At 34.9% G+C, this 9,278-nt stretch overlaps 1 pseudogene; it reads right to left on the bottom strand.

The window, feature by feature from the left end:
* Positions 1 to 2,063: 2,063 nt before the first annotated feature.
* On the bottom strand, positions 2,064 to 3,651 carry LOC102443125 (annotated as a pseudogene).
* Between the last annotated feature and the right edge of the window lie 5,627 nt (positions 3,652 to 9,278).

Raw genomic sequence — 9,278 nt, 5'->3', positions numbered from 1 at the left:
CCCTTCTCTGAAATCAAAATATATTTAAAAAAAACAACTAAATGCATTAACTTTCTCATAATTCTAAAACTTTCTTCCACTTTCTTCTATTTTCTATTTGAATTGATGACATCAGTTGTGGGTGCCACACACCGCCCCCCCCAGATTTGCATAGCACTCCTATTTCGCACTAAACCAGTTTTTGTTTCCTTCCAGCCTGCACCCCCCTGACTTGTAGCCCCTGGCAGTGGATCAGGAACATGTGCCTAGCTCCTGTCAAAGGTCCCTGAATGTGACACAGGAGAAGGTCTCACAAGGGCACTTAAAGAGGGAGGCAATTCAAGACCCTTAAAGAGACATTTTAAAAAACCCATAAGAACATTTTGATGACTAAGAAATAAGCTTTCACTCTGATAAGCCACTGAGATATTGTTGTTTGTGACTATGACCAAATATAGTGTCCAAGAACATCGGAATTATTCTAACTTTGATACCTGTAAGACTTTAAAAATTTACTCAAGTTATGTTCTCAATAGTTTCCTTGCTTATAAAATAGGGATAATATTAGCCCTGGCTTTATAGGGTTTCTCAGAGATTATGCCATAACTTATAATAAAGTACTAATTATAAGTTATGGCATAACAATAGTGAGCAATCTGTATATTTATTATTGAATTCACCACAAAATTATGAACATTTTTGCCTATTAAAAACATTTTGAAAATGTCTCTTTCTCTTCATTTTCACTGCTACTGATGGAGTTTGATCTAAACTAATATACTATGTTGCCCAGGTTACTTACGGAGTTGGCCTCTTCACTAACCTCCCTACATCCACTCTGGTGCCTATTTAAATCATGCTCCAGACTGAAGCCTGAGTAGTCTTACAAAAGCAGATCTTATCTAACAATCTTGCTTCTGCTTAAGAGATTTAAATGGTTTGCCTTTCCTTTTTGGATAAATATCAAATCATTAAGGTCACTTGCACTATTGTGAAGGCATCTCTATGCCTTTTTGTGCTCCATTAACACTAATTGTCAGTTCCTCCAATACACACCATGCTCCCTCCTATAACACAGTCTTGTGAAACTTTCTCTCCTTTCTGAGTATCTGTTTCTCAGCATTCATATTTCAGTGCAATCATCGCTTCCTCAGGGAAATTTACTCCAATCCTTTAGTTTAAATAAGGTTCCTTTGTTATAAACTCTCATAAAATGCTATTCCTTTACTTCCCATCACTGTGTGAGAGAGACTCAAGTGCATTTGTTTTTAGTAAACTTTTGAACAAGAGCTAAATATCTGAGATTTGGCTACTTGAGCCCAATTCATTTTATTTATTTTTTTTCCCATCATCATTTATCTCCTCTATAGCCTCTATTCAACAAGCATGCTCTCAGTGTTCCAGAGTCCATTGTTAGGTCACTGCTTACTTCTACCATGAAAAAAAAGCAAAAAATTAAAAATGGAGCATGGGTGGTATCTTTTCTTACACTTTTGTGAAGACAAAGAGGAAAAAAATAACACAAATTGGAATAGTACAGGTAAAAGAAGAACTTAGGTATGGTTATGGTGTCATATTTGCATATAATGGAAAATTTGCTACTGTAAATAATAGGATGGCAGTAATGAACTAACACGTAGTTTACATCTCAGTTTATATTCTCAAAACCCAAAAGAATCCTACCCTGTGCCAAGAGTTGAAGCTAACAGAAGTGGTGTGTTCCTGGAAGGAAGACACAAACAATAATATAGGCGTTCTTCGAAGATAATGTGGGTTTGGTTCTGATCACTGCAATAAAGTGGATATTGCAATAAAATGAGTCACAAAATTTTTGACTTCCCAGTGCATATAAGAGTTATGTTTATTTATACTCTACAGTCTATTAAGTATGCAATAGCATTATGTCTAAAAAGCTTATGTACATAGCTTAATTTAAAAATACTTTACTTCTAAAAATGCTAGCCATTATCAGAGCCTTAAGGGAGTTGTAATCATTTTGCTGCTGCTGATGGCTTGATGTCTTTTTATGGCTAGATGAAGATGGTACTGGGTGGTGGTTGTTGAAGATTGCAGTAGCTGTGAAATTACTTAAAATAAGACAATGAAGTTTGCTGCACCAATTGACTATTTCTTTCATGCACTCTTTCTCTGTAGCATGAGATGCTGATTGACAGCACTTTACCCACAGTAAAACCTCCTTCAAAATTATCAAATCCTGCCATTGATCAACTAGTTTACCTAGTATGCTAACTTATTTCTTTTTTTTTTTGTCATTTCAATAATCTTCACAGCATCTTCATGGTGTATATTTCAACTCAAGAAAACACCAAAGAAGCAATTCCTCTTCTGTTAAAGTTTTACCATGAGCTTGTAGCATTTTGGTCACATCTTCATGCTCCACTTCTAATTCTGGTTCCCTGACGATTTCCATCACACATTTCCACACTATTTCCAAGACTGCAGTTACTTCCTCCACTGAAGTCTTGAATCCCTCGAAGTCATCCATGAGGTTTGGAAGCCACTTCTTCCAAACTCCTGCTAATACTGATTTCCTGACCTCTTCCCATGAATTATGAATGTTGTTAATGGTGAATCCTTTCCAGATAGTTTTCAATTTACCTTGCCCAGATCCATCAGAGGAGTCTTGGGCAGCGATAGCCTTATGAAATTTATTTCTTAAATAATAAGACTTGAAAGTCAAATTTAAGCTTTGACCCATGGGCTGCAGAATGGATGTTGTATTTTCAGGCATGAAAACAACATTAATCTTGTTGTACATCTTTATCAGAGCTCTTGGGTGACTAGGAACATTGTCAATGAGCAGCCATAGTTTGAAAGGAATCTTTTTTCTGAGCAGTAGGTCTTAACAGTGGATTTAAAATATTCAGTAAATCATGTTATAAACAGATGTGCTGTCACCCAGGCTGTTTCACCATTTATAGAGCACAGGCAGAGTAGGTTTTGCATAATGTTTGAGGGCCCTGGAATTTCCAGAATGGTAAATGAGCTTTGGCTTCAACTTAACTTCACCCAAAACTTAGCGTTAACAGAAGAGGCAGCCAGTCCTCTGAAGCTTTGAAGCCAGGCATTGACTTCTTTTTAGCTATGGAAGTCCTAGTTGGCATCTTCTTCCAAAAAAAGTGGTTTCATCTACATTGAAAATCGATTGTTTGGTGTAGCCACTTCATTAATTACATTAGCCAGATCTGGATAACTTGCTGCAGCTTCTCCATCAGCACTTGCTGCTTTGTCTTGCATTTTTATGTTATGGAAACTGTTTCTTTTCTTAAACCTCATGAACCAACCTCTGCTATATTCCAACTCTTCTTCAGCTTCCTCACCTCTCTCAGCCTTTGTGGAATTGAGGGGAGGTAGGGCCTTGTTCTAGATTAGGTTTTGGCTTAAAGGAATTTTGTGGCTCATTTGATCTGTCCAGACCACTAAAACTTTCTCTATATCATCAATAGGCTGTTCGCTTTCTATCATTCATGTGTTCACTGGCGTAGCACTTTTAATTTCCTTCATGAACTTGGCTAACTGTTTGGTGCTAGAGGACTAGCTTTCAGTCTAGCTCAGGTTTCAACATGCCTTCCTCACTAAGCTTAATCATATCTAGGCTTATTCAAAGTAAGAGATGTGTGAAGAGCTTTTACTTGAACACTTAGAGGTCATTATAGGGTTATTAATTGGCCCAATTTTAATATCATTTGTCTCAGAGTATAAGGAAGCCTGAGGAGATGGAGAGAGAGAGGGGAGTGGCTGTTCATTGGAGGAGTCAGAACATTTATGAAGTTTACTGTCTTGTATGGGAGCAGTTTGTAGAAACCAGAAACAATTACAACAGTAATAGCAAAGATCATTGTTCACAGATCACCATAAAATATAATTTTAAAAAAGTTTGAAATATTTCAATTACCAAAATGTGACTCAGAAACAGGAAGTGAGGAATGCTATTGGAGAAATAATACTGACTGACTTGCTCAACGCAGGGTTTCCACAGAACTTCAGTTTGTAAAAATGTATCTGCGAAGAGCAAGAAAGCAAAGCACAGCGAAATAAGGTGCGCCTGTCTCGTTATACTAGTACATGTTTCTCTGTGCATATTTTATGAATATAATCAAATTATATTTTCAACTATTAGACTGTACTGCTTGAGATCTAGTGAGTAAAGTCTCATCAGTCATCAGAATATTACAAAAAGGAGTACTTTTCAGGACAGCGCTTTTCAGTTTGTATGTATGTGTTTAGCATATTTGATTAAGGTAGCCACCTCTTCTAAACTCTGAACTATCACAAGCAATGTCTCCTTTTGCATACCCAGTATCTAGCACAAAGCATGGTTCATAATGTAGGTTCAAAGATGTTTTTATATATATAAACAAATGGGTGCAAACTTAATTAAAGATTGCAGGGCACAGAGTAACAGGCCAATTCTAATCAAGGTGCCCAAGTTTTTAAAGAATGAGAAAGAATATTTAGGGAATCCAAATGGTGGTTTAAAAATATGTATCTTTATCTATAATGAAATAAAGGTGTTCTGCAGAGCAAATACTAGTAAATTGTCAACTGTTTCCACTTTTGTTGTTTCAAGACAGTGTCATAAAGGAAAATCCAGGTTTCCATTAGGAAAATAGATAAGAGAAATCAATAAGATATGAAAGAATCTGTTTAAAAAAAAGAAAATGTTAGTGGTAGATGGTGCATGAGTGATAAATGAGCAATGTAGGGGGTTAACAAATAGACTCATAGATTCAGAGAACAAATGGATGGTTGCCAGAGGGGAGAGGAGTCAGGGGAGGAGGGTGGGAAGTGAAAATGGTGAAGAGCAATAGAGGTATAAACCTCCAGTTACAAAAAAAAAATAAGTCATGGGGATGTGATATAAAACATAGGAAAATAGGCAATATTATCATAATAACTTTGTATGGTTACAGACGGTTACTACATTTATCGTGATCACAATGTAAGGAATATAAATGTACAATCAATATGTTGTACATCTGAAATATAATGCATGTTAACTGTACTTTAATTTAAAAGAATAAAAATAGGGGAACAGAACAAGGTAGAATTTAGTGTGCTGGGTAAGAGACAGAAAAATACCAGTATGACAGAAATTGCAATTTGTTTCCTGTTATCTGTTTATACATTTCCCATGGTAATAGAACCCCTGCCTTCCTTCTGACATATGGCTCTCCAAAGTAAGGCCAATATTTCCTATCCTACCTTTTTTTCTTTCCTTTTGTCCTTCCTGTTGGCAGAAAAGATGTGAACACGATAGCTGGAGTTATAGCAGCTATCCTGAACCATATGAAAACATTAGGGTAGAAGCTGAGATATAAAGGTAATGCTAAAAAATACTTCAAAATATTATAGAAGGAACATATGTGTAGTATGTTCTTTATTTCCCCATTTAACTTATGAATTTTGACTAAGGTGATTGGAGTATATAAATTTAAATTATTCATTGTATTTATGACTGTTAGATATTTAAATCTACAGATTGACCTTAGGGTTAACTAAGGCAATTGAGAGTATTATATTTTTGAAATATCCTATTACAGAAATCTCTAGTGGAAATGTAGGAAAACAGCAAATATATCCCTGTAAAAAGGTAGAGATACATTTGTTTATTTTTTAAAAATTACACTTATAATAAATGTAAAATGAAGGTAAAATGTAAGGCAATACATTAAAGAGGATTCTTAAAATCTTCCAGTTCATCATAGTCCACTAAGAAAATGTTCCTTGTCTATACTAGAACACATGCTTCGTGAGCTTTATAAAATAGAAATTGGAATGTTTTGAACTAGAGCTTACCCCTTAGGGCAGCGGTTCTCAATCTGTGGGTTGTGACCCCTTTGGGGGTCGAATGACCCTTTCACAGGGGTCGCCTAAGACCATCGGAAAACACATATATAATTACATATTGTTTTTGTGATTAATCACTATGCTTTAATTATGTTCAATTTGTACAATGAAATTGGCGGTCACCACAACATGAGGAACTGTATTAAAGGGTTTGCGGCATTAGGAAGGTTGAGAACCACTGCCTTAGGGTATAAATTACTTGGCTTCCAAATTTAGTATTATTTGACAAATACTAAAATAGAAATATTCCTCTTTTCATAGATATTCTTGGGTCCCATTTTGTGAAATTAATTTTTAATGTGAAAGTATACCCTTGACATATAGAGTTAGAAAAATTATTTGGTAAGAAGAAAAATTTGGCAATATTAAATTCTTAGAAATTACAAGAGCAAGGTCTGTTCTGTCTCCACTTTATTTGAACCGTAGTAGTTTTAGTTTTATTTGCTTTCAGTACATTTTCTTTAAAGAAAGCGTTCTTGTTCCAGATAAGAGTAAGAATAAAATGCATGTATCAAATTTGCTTCCTACTCAATTAAAATTACAGTAGAGTGTTTTTTTTAATGTATAAAATGCCAAGTATAAGGCAGACAAGAGAGGTGAAAATTTCAACAAAATTTCTGTTAGGAGAAAGTATATGAACAAATGATAGTTAACTAATCAGACTGGAAAAAAATAGAATCCCTACTGAACAGTGTGAAAAGCTGAGAACTAACCAGATTACTTATATCACAAAATCCTCAAAGGGACAGGAACCAGCTGAGCCATGTACATTCATAATTAGCAGTGCAGGATGGAAAATACTAGGAGGACTTATTAAACAGAGTTTGAAAACAGTTGCTCCCTATGTTCTCCTTCCTCTTCTTTACACCTGGGAGCCTGTTCTGCACCAACTCAGAAAATGGTAGGAAAGAATTCTCAAAAAAAGAAACAAAACAAAACAAAAACTCCAGACTAGAGGATGCCAGGTCCAATGAAAGACTAAGTACTAAACTTAAAACAGGGTGATTAAGTGACCTTAGTTATTCTGAATGCAGATTGCATTGATCTCAAGATCTCTTAATCTATGATTACCACAACATTGGCAGTCAGGACCTTAATCTACAAGCAAGAAATTTAAAAGTATATATCAGGAGAATATAAAAGGCCCAAGAGAAAAAATCCAAAGATGAGGATATTTTGAAGGAATTCATCAACAAATAGCCCATCTAGATAAATCTATAATAAACCTCATATTTGATAGTCTCCCCCTACTCTGCTGTGTACATACAGCTTTCAAATCAGATTTTCATCTCCTTTTTTATTCATTAACAGGATGCTAATAATTAATGAACATATGAAGAAAATCTCTAATATGAAAGATAAAAATATAAACAAGCAAACAAAAAATTGCAATTGGGAGGAAATTGAGGTCGTTTAAGAAAGAAAGGAAAGTTATAAGATTATTATTAACTAGAGGCCCGGTGCATGAAAATTCATGCACTGGAGGAGAGGCCCCTCAGCCTGGCCTGTGCCCTCTCACAGTGCAGGAGTCCTCAGGGGCAGGAGGTGACCTGGCAATCAGGGGAAGGTAAGGTCCCATCACAACTCTGCTGCTGACACTGCCGGCAGCACAAGCCTCGGCCGGCCCTCATTACCTGTGCCTGGGCCAGCCCTGGTCAGCTTGGGGGGCTGAGGGGACTGGGGGACTCCAGAGGCAGGCACACAGCACCCAGTCTTGCTGCATGCCTACCACCCCAGCGGGGTGGAGGGGACTGGGCGCCACCATCTTGTGGCTGTGGGTGCTGCCATATTTGAGGGTGTGGCAGTCAATTAGCATATTCCCTCCTTATTGGCTATGGGTGCCACCATCTTTGAGGGTGGGGCAGTCAATTAGCATATTCCCTCCTTATTGGTTGTGGGAGCCTCCAACTTTGCAATGGTGTGAGGGTCAATTAGCATATTCCCTCTTTATTAGATAGGATGACTTCAGGAATGTAAGAGAAGATATTGTAGCTATAAAACTAGATCTCATAGAAATTTAAACAATCAGCAGAAATGGAAAATTCAGTATAATATCTGAAAGATAAAAATTACATAAATGAGAAATAGGGAAACAAAGGTTAATAAATTTAGATTCAATAGTTCAGAACTTCCAATGTTAAGAGTAGCTTTTAGAGTAAGTAGAGAAAAGGAAATCATCAAAGAAATAGTTTAGAAAGTTTACTCCAAATTGAAGGATAACATTAGCCAAATTTAAAAACTCAGCAAGTACCCAGCACAATGGATGAAAGTAGATCAATGCTTATCATTGGGCTGTTTCAGGATGCTGGGAAAAAAATAGATCAAACAAATCTAAGAAAGAGAAAAAAAATAACACAAAAAACTTTCATAAAAAGAATCAGGGATCTGAATTACTTTAGGTTTATCCACAGAAGGCTGGAAGTATGAGAGCAAATCTTTAAAATTATCTAAGAAAATGATTTTCAACCTAGCATTCTATACCCAGAAAAACTAATAATTTTTTATGACAGCAGAATAAAGTGTTGTTAAACTGAAGAAATACATATAAATCATTAGTGTTTAGTACATAAATTCATTCAATTATAAAAAAACTTATTTTTAAAATATGATGTTCAAAATATTTGAGATATTATAACTAATAAACTATACTTATGAATTTTTTATATTTGTAAAATAGAATATATCCCTTTAGTAATTAGTAATTTAGTAATATATTCCCATACTGGTCATAGTAATTTAGTTGTAAATATGTGAATATCTCTCCTAGATATTCTCATAGCTGTTAGGGTCACTTAGCTGGCTAGGGTTTTCTAGTTTGGGTATATGTGAATATATATCTCTAGTGTTCCATTCTAATTAGAGTTATTTGTGGGATATGATTACCCACTGATTACCTGGAGTCATCAGGCTATATTGTTGACTAGAACAATTGTTCTCTCCTTTCTTATAATTTGAGTGTTACACTACAGAGTAATGTTTACTCCAATATACTATCTTCCTAGAGAGAGGAGACTTTTTTTTCATTGATTGAAATTATTTTGAAAGTAATCTAGATTTTATTAAGAATAGTATCTCATGTATGTATAATCACTAGTGAGTAGGTCAATATCTGTTTTGGCAATAATATAGAAATCTTTTAGGAAATGGATAAAATTAAATATTATACATTGTTTATATATTTAAAATTATCTTTATAGTTAAAATATAGCAGGTTTTTTAAACTTTTCAATTTTTTAAATTTAATACTTCAAATGATTGCCAAATTTTACCAAAAATCTAATTATTTCCTACTTAAAAATAATTGTCATTTCCTGACATTAAAATTGTTCAATATAATAAATAATTAAAACTAAAAAGTGCTTTAAAACCTGATTAGTATCTGATTGATAAAAAGCTTAATATTCTCCAAAATCTGAACTTTTATGAAA

The sequence above is a fragment of the Myotis lucifugus genome, unplaced genomic scaffold (assembly GCF_000147115.1).
Source record: "Myotis lucifugus unplaced genomic scaffold, Myoluc2.0 scaffold_240, whole genome shotgun sequence".
Classification (NCBI taxonomy): Eukaryota; Metazoa; Chordata; class Mammalia; order Chiroptera; family Vespertilionidae; genus Myotis; species Myotis lucifugus.
Note: the sequence above shows the minus strand (reverse complement) of the source record. Positions and strands in the feature narration are given on the sequence as shown.